This window comes from Hylobates moloch, unplaced genomic scaffold, assembly GCF_009828535.3.
Source record: "Hylobates moloch isolate HMO894 unplaced genomic scaffold, HMol_V3 SCAFFOLD_64, whole genome shotgun sequence".
In the NCBI taxonomy this organism is placed as follows: domain Eukaryota; kingdom Metazoa; phylum Chordata; class Mammalia; order Primates; family Hylobatidae; genus Hylobates; species Hylobates moloch.
Genome location: NW_026652339.1, coordinates 110,396 through 128,060, shown reverse-complemented (window position 1 = coordinate 128,060; position 17,665 = coordinate 110,396).

The window sequence follows — 17,665 nt, the reverse complement described above, 5'->3', positions numbered from 1 at the left end:
GCCGTGTAACAAATCACCCCAAAGCCTAGAGGCTTCACACAACTACCATCTCTTATCCCTCACAGATCCCTGGGTTGCCTGACCATTTCTGGTGTGAGCTTCCCCGCTCAGGGGACAGCTCCCTGAGCCCAGAGCCCTGACTGTGGAGCTGCCGCCTGCAGCCCTGCATGCTGGTTCTCACCACACTGTGTCCCCACCCTTCCAGCCCCTGGAGTCACACATCGCCACCCAGCCCCCGAGGACACACTCGTGGAACCCCCAGCCAGGTGTCCAGACTAAGCCACCAGGGTGGCTCCTCTCAGCCCCACTCCTGACCACAGCTTCCTGCCTATCGAGCATGGGGACCAACTGCAGGCACCTCCGTCCTCAGTGCCACTCCGGAGGCAGAGGGGAGCCTCCACCTTCCCTGGCATTGTCACCGTCAGACTTAACAATGATTTGACTTGGTTAAGCTCCTCCAAGGGCCAGGGAGGTAGGGCTGGGGCAGGAAGGAGCAGCCTGTACCAGGTAACTGTGACAGAGCAGACAGCCAATGGGCAGAAGAGAGGTGCCAACGTCCCCCGCTGTCGGGACCAGAGAAGGCGCCATGGGGTGAGGGAGGGTCTGATCCCAAGGTAGGAGGAAGCATCCTGGGTCCCGGGGTCCCTAGAGCAATCTGCATTGTAAGGGAGGGTCCCTCTGGGGCCAGGAGATACATCAGGGAGTGGCGGAAAGACTGCATTTGGGGGCCAGATCCGGAGGGCCCTGGAAGCCATGCTGAGTCGTCTGCCTTTGCGAGCGATGGGGAAGCGTTGACGGGCTTTGAGCCTGAGCCTGCCAGGAGCACAACGGAGCTTTAGGAAGCAGCTTTCCAGTAAGTGCCGGGAGCCTTCTTGGAAGCAGGCAGAGGATGAATTATAAATAAACAAACCAGAACCCTGCAGCGGCGTGGGCCGGGTGGGAAGAGGGGAGAGACCGGAGACAGGGCCTCACTTAGGTGCTAAGGCAGCCCCTGGCCTGGCCCCTGCCAGCCCTCCCGCCCTGCCCTGCACCCCGGCTTCAGGGACTCAGCGGCCTCCCTGCTCAGGGCATTGGCGGGGACCTCAGGCTTCTGGGGCCAACCTTAGCCAGGCTGCAGAGGGGAGGCCTAGTGTAGACCCCCACTGTGGGACTGGGAGGCCCCCCTGCCTCTCACAACTCCGGGGGTACAGGCCCAAGTCTCTCTCACACCAAAACAGGCCCCGTGGCCACTCATCCGTGTGGGAGGTGTCTCACCAAATGTTTGAAGGGGAAAAAAAAAATCCCATTTTCTAAGGTGTTTTTTTCCTTTCTATTTTTTGATTATTTTTCTAGATGACTTCATTTCTAAGAAGGGGGTAGTAGAGAGAAGGAGGACAGGGGGAGGGAGGACTTGGGCCCTGAGGAGGCCGCCGGGGACCGGAGCAGCGTTGGGGGAGGAGAGCGAGAGCCAGGCCCAGGGAAAGCCTAGGCCTCTTCAACCTGGGGAATGGGGGCTGCTGTGACCCAAGCCCAGGTGTGACCCGAGCCCAGGTGTGTCCCGAGCCCAGGTGTGTCCCGAGCCCAGGTGTGTCCGGAGCCCAGGTGTGTCCCGAGCCCAGGTGTGTCCCGAGCCCAGGTGTGACCCGAGCCCAGGTATGACCCGAGCCCAGGTGTGTCCCGAGCCCAGGTGTGTCCCGAGCCCAGGTGCCTCGAGTGCCGGCTGTGAGCACATCTCCCTCCTGATCTCCCACGGGCCTGCTGGCCGCTGCACTCCCACGAGGCCCTGTGGAGGAGGTTGGCTCTCCTCCAGCAGGAGGGGAAGGGTCTTCAGGCCTTCACCCCAGATCTCTGGCATGTGACGCCCCCACCCCCAACCTGTCCCAGGGACGGAGCTGAGAGCACTTCCCCATCCCACACACCACTTGGAACCGGCAGAACTCACTCTGGCCGGCTTAATGGAACCCAGTACAGGATATTAGGAGGCTCATAGAACCTTCCAGAGAGACTCGGCGGCCACACAACCAGGAACAATGGCCCGACCGTGCAGCCTCCCCCACCGGGCATGGACCCAGCCGCCCACTCCTGCTGTTCTGAAAGCCAGGGCCCCGCCGCCATCCCCGTTAGTCAAGGGATTCTGGAGGCATCGGCTTCCTGGCATTGCTCACCTCTGAGGCTGAGGCTGGCAGGTGTGAGTGGAGCTGGCTCCTGTGCCTGGGCTCAGGCTGCAAGGGAGGCAGGCCCAGGCACAGGATGGTGCTCAGAAGGTGGTGGCCACCCCAGCACTCCCTGAGCCCTGGAAAGACTTTTCCAACCCCAATACCCAGCGGTCCGCTGGCCTGGAGAGACGGGAAGGGAGGCTGTCTCCCTCTCCTGGGGCTGCCATAACAAATGAGCATCAACCAACATTTACTCTCTAAACAGGTTGGGAGACCAGAATTCCAAAATCCTTCTGGTCCTCTGCGGGGACCCTGTCCCAGGCCACTTTCCCAGCTTCCGTGGGTGCTTGGGACCTTGGCACGCCTTGGCCTGTGGAGGCATCTCTCCCACTGTCCCACCTCTACCTTCCCCTGTGGGTGTCTGGGTCTCAAATCTCCCTCTGCCTTTCTCTTTCGAGGACACTTGTCATTGGATTTCAGGTTAACCCTTCATGCAGGATGATTTTTGTCTTGAAATCTTTAACTTTATTCCATCTGCAAAGACTAATTCCAAAAAAGGTCACATTCTGAGGTTCTGGGTGGACACCTGGGAGCACCATTTGGGGCACTACCATGGGCATGATAAATGGGCACAGGACAGGCAGCGGGGGAGGGAGGAGGAGAAGAGGGAAGGACGTGGGTGTCGGCTGGGACCGCTGGGGCAGGAGGAGCCAACTGCCTTGGGACTGTCATCCTGGACGTGGGATTGTCTGTCTTCTTACACCCAGGCCTGCTTGCCACTGAAAGATTGTTTTCCACCACCCCTGGCCTCCTCACTGTTGCCTGGCATGTCCCAGTTCTAGATGCCATGAGTGCCCCATCCGCCCCCCAACAGCTTCCAGATCCCCTCTGAGCCTCAGAGCCCTGGGTTCTCCTGAGTCCCAGAGGCAAGAGAAGCTGCCCCATTCCTCTCACCCAAGCCAGCCTCTTTCTCGGGTCACTGAAAGGACAGTAAGCCCCGCCATCCCCTCGTCTCCCCACTCCCCATAGCCCAAAGCTCTTCTTTCTCCTCCCCAAATCCTACCCTGTGGAGTTTAACCCATTTCTTCTGATGAGGCTCCCAGAGACGGAGACCTGTCAAGGTGCACGGGGCCATGAGTCAGACTGGGGCATGAAAATGTCTGCACACACTCTGCACACAGTCTCACCTTTGAGGGAGACCCAACTGCCTTTGAGGGAGACCCAAATCCCATTTCAGAGATAAGCAGAGAGGTTTAATACCTTGCTCCAGAGTTCACACAGACACACCTGGACTTGAACCTGAAATGACCAACTCCAGCTGTAAGTGACTCTTTTCTCTGATTCCACCACAGCGGCTCTGTCCCATGAGGAATGCTATCCCTGCTGAAATCCTTCTGGGGATTCTGAAATCCTTCTGGGGACAGGGAACTCACTATCTCACAAAACACAGGCTAGGGCCAGGCGCAGTGGTTCATGCCTGTAATCCCAACACTTTGGGAGGCCAAGGTGGGAGGACCATTTGAGGCCAGGAGTTTGAGACCAGCCTGAGCAACATCTCAATATGCTTCCTCTACTATATATATGTGTGTGTGTGTGTGTGTGTGTGTGTGTGGTGGCACACATCTGTAGTCACAGCTACTTGGGAGGCTGAGGCAGGAGGATTGCTTGAGTCCAGGAGGTCGAGGCTGCCACGGGGCAAGATCGCACCACTGCACTCCAGCCTGGGCGACAGAGTGAGACCCCATCTCAAAAAAACAAAAAAACAAAATAAAACGAACCAACCAAAAAAAACAAAAAAACTGGGCTCTACCAACAGTCCCAAATGCCAAGAAAGCTTCCTTCATGGAGGGAAAGCCCTTTTCTCTCCATGGAACTCAGCCCACTGGCCTTGGCAATGGGCAGTGCTGCTGGCCTGCAAGTCTTCTCCAAGACAAATTCTCTGTTTCTTAGCCCGCGCTTGAAAAGTAGGGCTCTGGGCCCTTCCCCCCAGGAGGGTTTCTGGCCCAATCTGCAACGTCAAGTACGTGCCGTGTCCTTGGGTTGTGAGGCAGCTGGGGAGGGTGACTTTGGACAGATGTCCTTGGGCTGTGAGGCAGTTGGGGAGGGTGACTTTGGACAGGTGTCCCCAGCACTGTGCCCCAGTCAGGTGCAACTAAGGGATGGGCTGTGCCTACTTTGAAGGTAACAGAGTCTGTCTGCCCAGGGCCACAGTCCAAGGGCGAGGCCCTTTTGGGGTGCCTGTCGTGGCATCTGGTCATCAGCCACCATGGCCCCTGCAAGCTGGGGCCACCCACGGGCACTCCTGAGCAAGGCCTGAGAGGGACCTGCCAGTGTCCTGGGAGCCACTCTGCCAAGGCTCAGTGGCGATGTCATACTCTGGAAAAGAAAAAGAAAAAAAAAAAAAGGCAACCACCAACAAACTGAGAGGCTGAGTCACAGCCAGGCGGAGGCATCTGTCGAATCCGAGAGAGCCATGGTGGGGATGGGGGCCCCCGTAGGCTTGGTAGGGGAGGGGGCACAGAGGGGCCACCTGCCCCGCTTCCCTGCACTTTTGGAGGCACCAGGCAGCCTCTCCTGGAGGACACGTGCCCTTCCAGTGGGGTGCTCTGGTCAGGGAGCCCAAGGGGTCAAGCAGACCTCAGGTTCAAATTCCAGCGCAGCCATTCATTGGCCCCTGGCCGGGGCCAGGCGCCCCAGCTTGCTCAGCCTCAGCCTCCTCTTCTGTCTAGTGGGCATAAGGGCGGCTCTTAGCATTCTTGTGCCAATTACAGAAGAGCTGAGTTCTCAGAGCAGCCTCGCACAGGACAGGGACTGAGCACAGACAACTGTGCTCTGTTTACTGCCATCATGAAAGAAAAGCCCCCTGAGGCCGGGTGGGCACCCCTCTCCCGGAGCAGGGATGCTGGAGGGTTTGTCTGTGGGGTCCTCCTCTCTGCTCAAGGCCCTCCTGATGCCCCAACAAACGGTTTCCAAGGCTGTTGGTGGCCTTGGGCTGTTTCCTTGCCAACTCTCCCACACTCCCTCCTTCCTTGGATCCCAGTACTCCTGAGGGGTCTTGGATACAGTGTGATGGGCTTTGGGGGCAGCAGGGGCAGGGAAGGATCTTTTACCCTGGCCAGAATCCTGCCCAGCCTGGCAGGTTTCCTCACTGTGGGGCTCCTGCTGTGGCCAGGCAGGGACTGGGGAAAGCTGACAAGCTCCGAAGTGGCCTCACTTAACACACAGCATGGCCCCAGCCTTCCTGGGAGCCACAGCCTTGGAGCAAGGGGCGGAGGTGTAGCCCACGTGCCCCGGATCAGTCTGGCAGGGTGTGCTGGCGTCCCCTGGCAGGAGGCCCCTGCAGATGGCAGGCATCTGTGTGCGGAGGACGCCTTCATCCTGCCAAGGCACAGGGCTCCGGAGCGGGAAGGCACCCTCCAGACCATCCACACACACTCCTGGGCCTGAGGCCTGGAGAAGGAAGGGACTTGCCCAGGGCCACCTGGCCAGGGGTGACAGGTCTCCCAGCCCTGATCAGGACCTCTAAGGCTCTGCATCCTCCGAGGCTGAGCCCAGGTCCTCTGAGCCCCTGGCCCAGGAACCGGCTGCACGGGACTCTCCCCAACCCTGGAGCCCATGTGATCCCAGCCCCCCTCCCTCTGATGGCTCCCGGCTCCCCCACCGGCGGGTGCCTGCCTCTCCCGCCCCCGCGCTCCCGGCGGGGAGGGGTTCCTATGGCACCCCTTCCCCCGCACACACTTAGCTCACTGGCAGCCCATCTGCCCTGAGACGGTAGCAGCAGATGCTTGGATGCACAGCGGTGCCTGCAACTTGGTCGGCCCAGCGCCTGTGGCGGGTGTGCATGCTGCCAGCCAAGGTGGGGGCCTGGGCCCTGAAACACCCAGCTGGGGCAGAGGCTCCTCGTCCAAGGCCAGGCTATAGACAGATTAGGACACCCAGGTGCCTGCCAGTGCTGGGGACAGGGTGTCGGCAGAGCTGGAGTGAGAGTCGCCCTTGCAGCTCCTCCCCACCCGCACCCCCAACCAGTGCCCTGGGAGGGAACTGATGGATGGGCCGCTCTCTAGCGGGCTGCACCCTCGCCTCCCTGACTCCCTGGGGAAGGCCCAAAGCATGCAGATTGTGCTCCCAGGCCCCAGCCACAAGGAGGAGGCTGATGGGTGCCACGGACACACCCCACAGGGGCTGCCACTGCTGGAAGTGCATGCCAAGGTTTGTGGCAGAGGGTCTGGAGCTTCCCAGCAGCACAGAGGGTTAGACCCTCAGCTGGGGCTCAGGGGACAGGCCCCTTACCCTTAGCCTGCCTGAGCACCTCAGCCTCTGGTACCCCAGGCCCACCCTCCAGGTTCCGCTCAGCGCCCTTCCTCTCTCTCCTGACTTCTCACTCCCACGAATGGGGGTGGGGGGCAGAGCTGGGTGCTAGGAGGTGGTGGCCACGGCCCCTGGATGCACATGGCCAGTGGGTGGACAGGCCTGGTTTCCATGGCAGCAGCCTCCCGCCCTGGGTCGGGAGAGGAGGGTGCTGAGGCCCCCAGAGCCTGGCCTTTGGCCGGGCTCTCCCCACGACCTCCCCTGCCGCCCTCCCCACGCCCCCCCCCCACACCCTCCCCTGCCTCAGGAGCAGGGCTTTGTCATGCCTGGGTCCCCAGCTGGGCACAGGAGGGTGAGCCCAGCATGGGGCAGGGGCCTAGGGGGCCATGCACTGGTGGCTGCAGTGCCCCCACTGATATGGGGGTGGTGCCACCTCCAATAAAACAGAAGAGTTTGGCTAAGCCTGGAGCCCTGGGGACTTGGGCTTGACATTGGGCGGAACGTCCTGATTCCAGAAAGAATGAGAGCATCTCTGGGATCTCCTCCCAGGGCTGTTCACAGCCTCCAGCCCAGCGTCCTGGGTAAGAGGTGTGGGGAGGCGAAAGGGGCCTCAAGACGGGAGAGGCACGGCCTGCGGGGCGGAATGAGGGGGGCAGCTCAGCTCCTTAGGACCCCAGTAGCCAAGCCCCCAGAAGCGTCTGAAAGCCTCAGACTCCTAAGAAGCGGGCAGCCTCCCCTCCTCCCAGCACCCCCTCGGTGTGAGCTGCAGACACACAGGCACACCCGCACACATGCGCACACCCCCGGGCCGCCTCTGCTCCCCTGGCGGCTTGCGTTTGTTTTGCTCCGGCAGGGCTGGAATGGGGACACGCTGCACTCTCGCAATTGGCAGTTTCCTCCAAGCCCCCCATGGAGGTGCCATATGTCCGCGTCATGAATAGGCTTGAGGCTCCGTGCCATGGCCTAGGGGGCTGGGAAGAGGCAGCTGCCAATCACCCCCAAGTAGGCAAGGGGAGGGGGCTACCAGAGGGGTGGGGTGGGGGCACAGGCAAAGGCCAGGGGACAGGGTAGGGCCAGGGCTTGGTCACTGGTTCTCACCAGGGTGGGACACATCGCAGGTGACCCAAGGGCCTTTACTGAAAACAAAGCAAAACCCAAAAAGTCCTGGGCTTTGACCTTGATAAGTGACCAACGTCCCTGACCCTGCCCCTCGGCCTCTGGCCCGTCTGTGTGCCATCTGCCAGCCCAAGCCACCTCCTCCAGGATGCCTCCCTCCTCCCTGCTCCTCTGCTCCAGCATGTGCACCCTGTGAGCCTTCACCAGTGAGGTGGGTCCAAGACCTCCCTTGTAGGGAGGAGAAGGAGGAAGCAGGTTCAGCCAGCACCAAAAGGGGGCCACAGTGTTAGTTCCCACAACAATCCCAGAACTAGGGATTATTATCCCCATTTTATAGATAAGAAAACAGAGGCTCAGCAAGGTTTTACTAAACTGTTTCAAGGTCTCCCAGCACAGCAACGACAGAGCTGGATTCTGCTCAGGTCCCGACAGTGCACGGTCAATCGTCCCTTGCCCAAGCCTGGAACAGCCCCGTCCCCTGCTGTGCCTGGGCACCCTCTGCCTGGTGGCCACCCACCCTGCCCCTCGTCTCAGGGACCTGGCTCCTCCTCCTCCACTTCCCAGCTCCGTGATGCACTCTGTCCTGCCCCCACCCCCCACCCCCACTTAGAATGAACTCTTCTTTCCTCCTCCCAGCTCTGTGATGCTGTCACAGAGTCTCTCTGTGTCTCTCTGTCCTCCGCCCCTTAGAATGAACTCTTCTCCCAGCTCTGTGATGCTCTGTCCCCCACCTTAGAATGAACTCTTCTCTCCTCCTGCCGGCTCCGAGACACTCTGTCCCCCCCTCTTAAAATGAACTCTTCTCCCAGCTCTGTGATGCTGTCCCCCGCTTACCCCCTTAAAATGAACTCTTCTCTCCTCCCAGCTCTATGATGTTCTGTGCCCCCCACCACCTTTAGAACAAACTCTTCTCTCCTCCTCCTAGCTCTGTGATGCTCTGTCCCCCAATTACCCCCTTAGAATGAACTCTTCTCCCAGCTCTGTGACGCTGTCCCCCACCTACCCCCTTAAAATGAACTCTTCTCTCCTCCCAGCTGTGATGCTCTCTCTGTACCCCCCCCACCTTTAGAATGAACTCTTCTCTCCTCCCTGTCCTGAGGATGCTCTTACCCATCTTGCTCACTGTAGAGACCACACGAGACAGTCTGCTGTCTGCAGTCTGCACGTGTGTCCCTCCCTAACCTCAGTCCTCAGTCACCTCTCCCACCCGTGCCTGGTCCAGGAATGAATGAATGGACAGAGACGGGTACAGGCAAGAGTGGTGCGCCGAGCACGTGAGGCATGACTGCAGAAGCCGCTGCCAGTGTAGCCGCAGCCGGTGTCACACCGTCCCTAGGGGGTGGAGGGACTGCCCCGCTCCGGGTTCCACAGGCCCTTTCTCTCATTCCTGGCCCTGCTGGATGCAGCGACGGTGGGTTGGACGAACTGCCCTGGGTTAATTGGCTCTCTCTTCCTGCCAGCATGATGGATCCTGCTTGACATCTCCCCAGATAGTTAATTGATAACCAAGTAATTTGTCATGGAGACCTCGTTATATACCAACTGGGTCCCCTAAGCCGTTAGCGTCTGTGCCCCAGAAACAAGATTGGCAAGTTAATAATGGAGGCTTAATCACGCTGTTCCCTGCTGGCACTGGAATAGAATTACCTGGAGACAAGATGGGACACTGTTGCTCTCCTTGGGCCTTGGAGATGAAGCCTTATGAGAGATCCTGAAGCCACTGACCCTTCTTGAGAAGGTCCCCTGACCTCAGTTTTCTCAACCAGGTGTTCCTTCTCCTAGCAAGAGCGCTGTTCTACTGAGAAGTCCCCCCTCCACAAGGTGCACTGAGGCTGGTCCAGGCCCTAGCTCTGCACTGGGCACTTGGCCCCCCGACCCCAGGCCACAGTGAGGGGTTCAGGGGAAGGCATGTGACTCAAGCCTGGCCAGCCAACAAGTGTCGGCCTGGGGCCTTCGCTGGGGCCACTGGGGCCGCTGGAACAGGAGGGCTCACTCCGCCGAGGATCCTTATGTGGGTGAGGAAGTGAGGCTGGGCTGATGAGGGGGCAGCCTCCTGGAGAGGGAGGGAGCCAGGGCCAGGCCATGCAGGGTGGTGCTGCCTCCTAGAGTGAACTAACGAGGTCTCCGCTTTGCTTAAGTTGGTTTTTGTCACATGTAACCTGGAAAGTTCTGATTATACACAAGGGATCTCCACTTAGACACCCACCTGCTGCAACTCCGGGATTCAAGCTGTCTGCCAGGGCTGCGGGGAGGAGCCCCCTGGGGAGGAAGACCACCTGGTACAGAGAGGCAAGGCCTGGGAGAGACGGCCTGGGCTGGGACGAGGGCTGGGGTCGGCAATCTTGAGGAGGGCCTGGGGTCTGCTCCCCAGGGGGTCTTGGGCGGGAATGGAGGCGAAGCTTGGCGGAAGCTGAAGAGGAGTGAGGCTGGAGGAGAGGCTCCGGCCCCAGCCTTGACTTCAGCACCAAGGACAGCGGCAGCGCAGTCCTGTACAGTGAGGCGGGCCCAGCGCAGCCTGGCCTGGATGTTTTTAACTTTAAAAATATCTTTTATTTAAAACTAAATGGTGATGGAGATGGGGTTTCGCTATGTTGTCAAGTTGGTCTCGAACTACTGGGCTCAAGCAATTCTCCCGCCTCGGCCTCCCAAAGTGTTGGGATTACAGGCATGAGCCACTGTGCCCAGATGGGCCGGATGTTTTTAATGAACCAAAAGGAGATTTATACTTCCATGGCAGGGTTTGGGGATAAATAAGTAATGGGTACACAGAATATCAACCCAATCCCCTAAATGAGGCAGTTATTAAGTCCAGGAAAAATAAGAGGTTGTACAAGAAAGGAAATGTAATTACAACACATTACTCAGCTGAGAAGAGTGTATGCTGAGAAATAATAGTGCATACATTGAATTCTGATTCAATCAAAAGGAGAAGCTGGTGGGAGAGTGTGGGGGGGCATGTGTGAGAGAACAAGCCTTCAGCCGCCATCGTGGGAAGGACATGGGTAAATTTCTCAATCTGAAAAGGAGAAAAAAAAAGCAGCAGCAGCAGCACCATGAGCATGGCTATTCGGAAGTAAATACCAAAGAGAATCAGCTACAATCACAGAAAAGGTTGCCTCCGAGAAGGGGGAATCAGGAAAGAGGTGTGGTTTTTCATCAGAAGCCTTGTAGTACTATTCGATTATTCAAACTGTCAATTTATGATGTTGATTAAAAGCATACATGAAATGTAGGCCGGAAGCAGTGGCTCACGTCTGTAATCCCAGCACTTTGGGAGGCTGAGGCAGGTGGATCATTGAGGTCAGGAGTTCGAGGCCAGCCTGGCCAACATGGTGAAACCCTGTCTCTACTAAAAATACAAAAATTGGCTGGGTGTGGTGGCACACCTGTAATCCCAGCTACTCAGGAGGCTGAGGGAGGAGAATCGCTCAAATCTGGGAGGTAGACGTTGCAGTGAGCCAAGATTGCGCCACTGCACTCCAACCTCAGCAACAGAGCAAGACTCCGTCTCAAACGACAAAAAACACATGAATGTAAGTAACTAAAAAACAAAACCAAAAATTCTCAAGCTGCTCCTTGCTCCCAGCTCTCTGTCAGGCCCATGCAACCCCAGGGTAGGGCCCCGAGGCCTGTCCTGTCTTCCTGGATTCTGCACCTCCTCCCCAGCCCCTCTCGGCCCTCCTGTGCTCCCTCCATGCCCCTCTCTGGGCTGCTCCAGGTCTATCTGTGGATCTGTCCTAGTCCTCATCCCTCCTGCCTTGGCCTGCCTCCCACCTTGCCTGCCCCTTTCTGCACTTTATTCCCTTTTGGGTTCTGCCCATGGCAATCAGAGGGGAAGGGGTGCCTGTCCGTGGGGGAGGAGGCCAGCCCTGTCCACAGGGCCTGTGGCGCCTGCAATAGCTGTCAGCTGGCCCCTTTAACCACACCCCTAACTGGCCCCACACCAGCCGCCCATGGTGGTAGGACACAGAGAAGTTGCTCCTGCTTGCCGGGAAGGTGAATTGGGGCTAGCAGGCTGCGCTCCATCATCTCCATGACACCTCGCCTAATTACACCGCGTGCTATTCATCTGGATGTCAGCGCTGCTGCATGGCTTTGCCCTTAATTAATAATTTGGTAAAACTCCACTCAGGGCCTGGCCAGGGAAGTTCAGCGGGGACTGCTAAGGCTGGGCTGCTGCCGGGGTTAGGGGACCAGGCTGGTGAGCACCTCCCCTGCCAGCAAGTGTGGGCTCCCCCAAGCATTCCCAGGTAGCACCCCTTCAACCTGAGTTCGTGTTTGAAAGACCAGAGCTTGGGGGGAGACAGGGATGGGTGAGGGGTGTCTGCAGCTTGGGCACTGCCCCTGGAGGAGAGGGTGACAGGCCTCAGGGCACCCGTCAGATACCCCTTCCTGCCCCAAACACCACGGCCTATTCTAAAAGCATTGGTCACAATCCATCCCACTGATAAGAGGCTCAGAGAGGTGAAGTGGTTTACCCAAGCACACACAGCACACAAGTACAGAGGCCTTGGTCTGGAACCCAGGGCCCTGGTTGCCTTTGCACAGCCACTTTCACCAGGACAAGGAGCCCCAGGCCAGGCCCTTCAGGGACTCTTCCGTAGAGGAGGCAGGACACAGGCCCTGGGGTCGGCATGTACCAGCCACCGGGGTGTGAGGGGCGAGGCCGGCTCTCCTGGAGCTCATGCTGCCCTTGGCCCTGGAGGACGGGGCCCCCATGAGAGGTGCGTGGCTCAGGTCAGATGCCGTACAAGGGGCCAAGGCCTAGCTCAGATCCAGATTCAAATAGTCCAGTGCCTGTGGCCAGAGCAGGGGTGGGGTTTGGGACAGCTAGGACCACCAGAGGGGCCCCTCCCTGGGGCCTGACCTTGGCCAGATCCTAAAGGACCACTCCAGCCCTGGTGTGTCTTCTGATCCTGAGTGCCACAGGAGAGGGGAGACAGGACCAGCTGGGGTCTCAGAGGCTCCAAAGGCCAGGCCCACCCGCTTCTTGGAGTCTCTCCCTCCCAGCCTCCAGGCAGGGTGGGGGCCTGGGAAGGGGACACAGAGGCCCACAAGTGAGCAGGAAAATCTATTTGGATCCGACTTGAATTATTAAGTGGTTCAAGAATATTCTTAGCTCTGGGCAGGCTGTGGTCTGTAGAGACGGACTTTACCATGGCCCTATTTTTAAAGTTCTGTGGGTTGGAGTCGAGATGCCACTGCACTTAGGGCCCCCCTGCACGCCCCTCTGCCTGCTGCCAGGGAGTAGGGTGGGGACGGGGCAGGGGGGCACATGCCAACCCTGCAGACCCCCACCCTGCAGGGGAAGGGCGTGTGACGCAGGGATGGGAAGTTGGGGTTCCCCCACGTACCAGGTGCCCAGGCCCACCCCTGCCCAGCCCGTGGCCCGTGAACCTGCTCCCCCAATTCTAGCCCCCCTTGACCCGCACACCCTGTTTCCCCTGCACTCTACTCCCCCAAACCCACCCCCCTCCCCCAGAGCACCCTTGGAGAAAGGGGCTGGGCCAGCTCAGGGCTGCCACTGCACATCCCCAGGGTGGGCCGGCATCTCAGCAAGCTGCTTTTGACTGAAGAAAAAAAATCAAGCTTTTGAAGAATTCAAGTTAGTTTTATTCAAAGGTCTTACTGAGAATCCTAGACCCAGGCCCCAGCCCGGGAGCAGCCTTAGCGAGGTCCTGTCTGACTGCCCGGCTCAGTGTCTCGGCCCACTGCTTGGATACAGGGGCCGGGGCTCAGGACCTGCACAGTCACATCCATCTAGCTGGCTCTGAAGTTACATTACAGCAAAATCACACCAAGGCTTGGGCGTAAGAGCACTTCTGGTTACAGATTACAGAAGCATAATCGCTAACCTTGGCCAACATTTTCTCATGTGCAGGAAAAGCCAAGGACCAGGGTACTTCAACTTTTAAGGAATACAGTGACTCAGGCAAGAGACGCGGGCTGTGTGTTCTTTCCTGTTTTGTTTTCAAAGCGTCCCTCTGGAGAGCTGCAGTGTCACAGAGTGAGGGCCCATAGAAATGTGCACACACTTAGGTTTGCTGCTGACACGCCCTGCCTCTCCTCATGCGGTTCATGTGGCCATCAGCTGGGGCTGAGGACCCCTGGCGCACACCTGCACCCCAAATGGACTACAGGTGCCGCTTTCATTTCAACTCTCACCCCTTTAGGGTTCGGAGCCCCACACCCACTTAACCCCAAGCCCAGTGGCAAAGCTTCCTGAGAGGCCCGGAACCGCCAGCCGTGAGTTGTACACCACCTCCACTGTCCTCCTGAAATCCTGCTCCCCCAAAGACATGCCTTACTGAGGGCTTGGTGAGGTGCTGGTCAGGAACTGCCCGGTCTTTGGGGAGGGGGTGCTGGCTGGCTGCATGGGGAGAGCCTGGGAAAGGCATGCAGGCAGATGTGGTTGGAGCTCTCTCTGAATCTTGGGCTTAGGTGAGTCCTCAGGAGGTGCCCTGCACTCCCGGTCCCCTTTCCCAGCCACATCACTGCTCAGCATCTGCAGAGTCAAGGAGGACTCCCCCAAAACCATGCACAGCCAAACGGCCCAAGTTAAAAGAAGATGCCAGTGACTAAAAGCAGGAGTGAAGGCAGGGACATTCTCAGAGGCCTCACACACATCAAGAAAATCCTGTGAACAACAGTATGCCAACAGATGCGATAACATGGACGAAACGGAAAAACTCCTGGAAACACACAAGCTAGCAACTGACTCAAGGATGGACAATCCGAACAATCTATAACAAATACATAGATTGAATCAGAATCAAAATCCTCCCAAAGACCCAAGACCAGATAGGCTCACTGGCAAATTCTACCAAAGGTTCTGGCAAGAATTAACACCAATCTCTCTCTTCCCAAAAAAACGGAGGAAAGAACACTTCCTAACCCAATCTATGAGGCTAATATTATCCTGATATCAAAACCAGAGGAAGATATCATAAGAAAACATCAGACCAATATTCCTTATAAATGCAGATGTAAAAATCTGCACCAAAATACAAGCAAATCACATTCAGCAGCAGAGTAAATGGATTATACACCACGACCGAGTTGGATGTATTCCAGAAATGGAAACTGGCTCAACATATGAAAATCAATCAATGTAACACCTCACATTAACGGAAGAACACAGGATCTTTTCAACAGAGGCCAGAAAAGCATTTGACAAAATCCAGTACCCTTTAAGGATGAAAACACTTAACAAATTAGGACTAGAAGGGAACGTCTTCAGCTGGATAAAGAGCATCCTTGAAAATCCAACAGCTCACATCACATCTAGTGGTGAAAGACTGAAAACGTTCCCTTAAGATCAGGAACAAGACAAGGATATGTGCTGTCACCACTGTGTTCAACAAAGTGCTAGAGGTTCCAGCCAGAGCAATTGGCAAGAAAAAAAATAAAAGGCATTCAGATTGGAAAGGAGGAAGTAGAAATAGGCCAGGTGCGGTGGCTCACGCCTGTAATCTCAGCATTTTGGAAGGCCGAGGTGGGAGGAAAGCTTGAGCCCAGGAGTTGGAGACCAGCCTGGGTAACATGGTGAGACCCTGTCTTTACAAAAAAATCTTTAAAAATTAGGCCGGACACAGTGGCTCACGCCTGTAATCTCAGCACTTTGAGAGGCTGAGGCGGGTGGGTCACGAGGTCAGGAGATCGAGACCATCTTGGCTAACACAGTGAAACCCCGTCTCTACTGAAAAAAGAAAATACAAAAAATTAGCCAGGCATGGTGGCGGGCGCCTGTAGTCCCAGCTACTCGGGAGGCTGAGGCAGGAGAATGGCATGAACCTGGGAGGTGGAGCTTGCAGTAAGCCGAGATCACGCCACCGCACACCAGCCTGGGCGACACAGCGAGACTCCGTCTCAAAAAAAAAAAAAAAAAAAAAATTAGCCAGGCATGGTGTGCATGCTTGTAGTCCCAGCTACTCTGGAGGGTGAGCCAGGAGGACTGCTTGAGCCCAAGAGGTCGAGGCTGCAGTGAGCCATGATCACGCCCATGCACTCCAGTCTTGGCAACAGAGGGAGACCCTGTCTCAACAACAAAGCAAAATGGTCTGGGACAACTGGCTACTCACAGGTATGACATGGGACCTGCTCCCTTACACCATACACAAATTTAAGTCAAAATGGATCAAAGACTTAAAGGTAAGCACTAAAACTATACATTTCTTAGGAGGAAATGTAGGTGTAAATCTTCATGGCCTTGAATTAGTCAATGGCTTCTTAAACATAACATCAAAAGCATAAGCAACAAAATGGACTTCATCAAATTTAAAAACTTTCATGCATCAAAGGACACTATCAAGAAAATAATGACAACCCACAGGAGAAAATATTTGTAAACTACAGAAGTGGTCAATATCTAGGATTCAGAACATACAAAGAACTTCTGCAACTCAACAAGATGACGACCCAAATTTAAAAATGGGCAAAGGATTTGAATAGATGCTTTGTTCTGCAAACTTACCTCCAGGCTCTGGCCTGCTCCTCCTTGCAAGGGGAGGGGAAAATGGGAGGACCCCCTGACCTGGTCCTGGCCAGGCCCTCAGCTGGGGAGGCCCACCTGACACCCCTGGTCCTTGAGGAACCAACAGTTTTAAGCAGAGCCTGACATCCAGCCCCAGAGGAGCCCAGAGCCTCCAGCCCCGGAGGAGCCCAAACCCACAGAGGTGGGTCATTGGGGTTGAAGCTACTGCTCTTTGTGCAAAGCCTACCACGTGCCAGGCAGTTGTGGGCATTTCTGCTGAGTCTCCCGGGCCCCTGGGAAGCCCTCCTGTTGGAGTGAAGCCCCAGGGCACAGGGGGCGTGGTCCTGTGTGGCTTCAGAGGAAGGGGGCAGCCAGGCCTCCCTTCGAGGACCTGAGTTCTGATGGCTTGGGATGGCATGAGGAGCTGCCAGCCCAGGTAGGAGCCTGGTAGACGAGACCTCCCTGACCTGGCTTCATCCTCTCATCATTGGGGTTGGCACAGCATGGCGGACTGACTGACTTGGGGCCTCACCTCTCCAAACCAGCAGACTTCCCTCACCAAGGACTCACCATGTGCCAAGGCTCCCTGCTGAGCCCTTACACACTTCACCTGGTGGAATATCCCCCACCACATGGGCAGGTATCGACCCCTGTGGGACACGTTTTGAGCTTTGTTCAAGCCGGCCTGGAAGAGACAGTGGGATCTCAGCCAGCTCTGCCCAGCTTCCACACTGTGCTGCTCATGCCTCTAATTCCCTGCCACCTGTGGTCCTGGAGCTCTGGATAGGGAAAGCTCTAGAAGTCAGGAGGACATTCTGTGGGGATGCCAGTGAGTGTGGAGAGGGGAGAGGCATTGGTTTGGGGAAGGGGGTGCTGAGCCTCCCAAGGGTCCTACTGGTTGGGGCACACACATGGCATTCTGGACACCAGGCTCTGGGTGTGTCTGGGGTGGTGGAGCCCTTTGACTCAGGAAGTAGGTGGAATGAGGCACCAGCTGGGTGCCACGTTTCCCTTTCCTGCGAGTGCCCTCGGGGAGGTGGAATGGGAGCCAGCAGAAACCTGGGTACTGCTGGGCCACCTGCAGTCAGCAGCTCCCCTGCCTGGACCCCCACAGCGCTCCCGTGACTCCGTCTCCCATAACTCTGTCTGGGGCAAGGCCCCCCCATCGCCAGCATCGGCTCTGTCCACTCCTTGCCTGAGGAGCCCCGTTTTTCCAAGGACCATGCAATGGTCTCACCTATGCCTCAGTGGGCCTGGGGACCAGCATGAGGGGTCCCCAGAGTGGTGCCTAAGAACTGGACTCACGGGCAATGACGCAGGACCTCTGCCTCCCTGTCCCCCAACCCGGATGGCGTGCCCCAGGACAACGGCTGTGCTTGGTTGGTGTTACTGCCAGGAGAACCCAGCCTGGCCTGCTTGTGCCGGTGACATTCAGAGGTTTCAGGGGGACACCTCTGGAGGCTGTCCACGGCCCTGCTCTTCCTCCCATCCAGACAGGACTCCATGGGGGTGCTGGCAGGCAGATCCTTGCCAAAGATGCTAGGTGGGCAGACGCCCTCCCCTCCAACCACTGATGCCTCGTTCCTGGGCCCAGCCAGGTGCTGGACTCCACCACCCCATGCCTCATTTATCA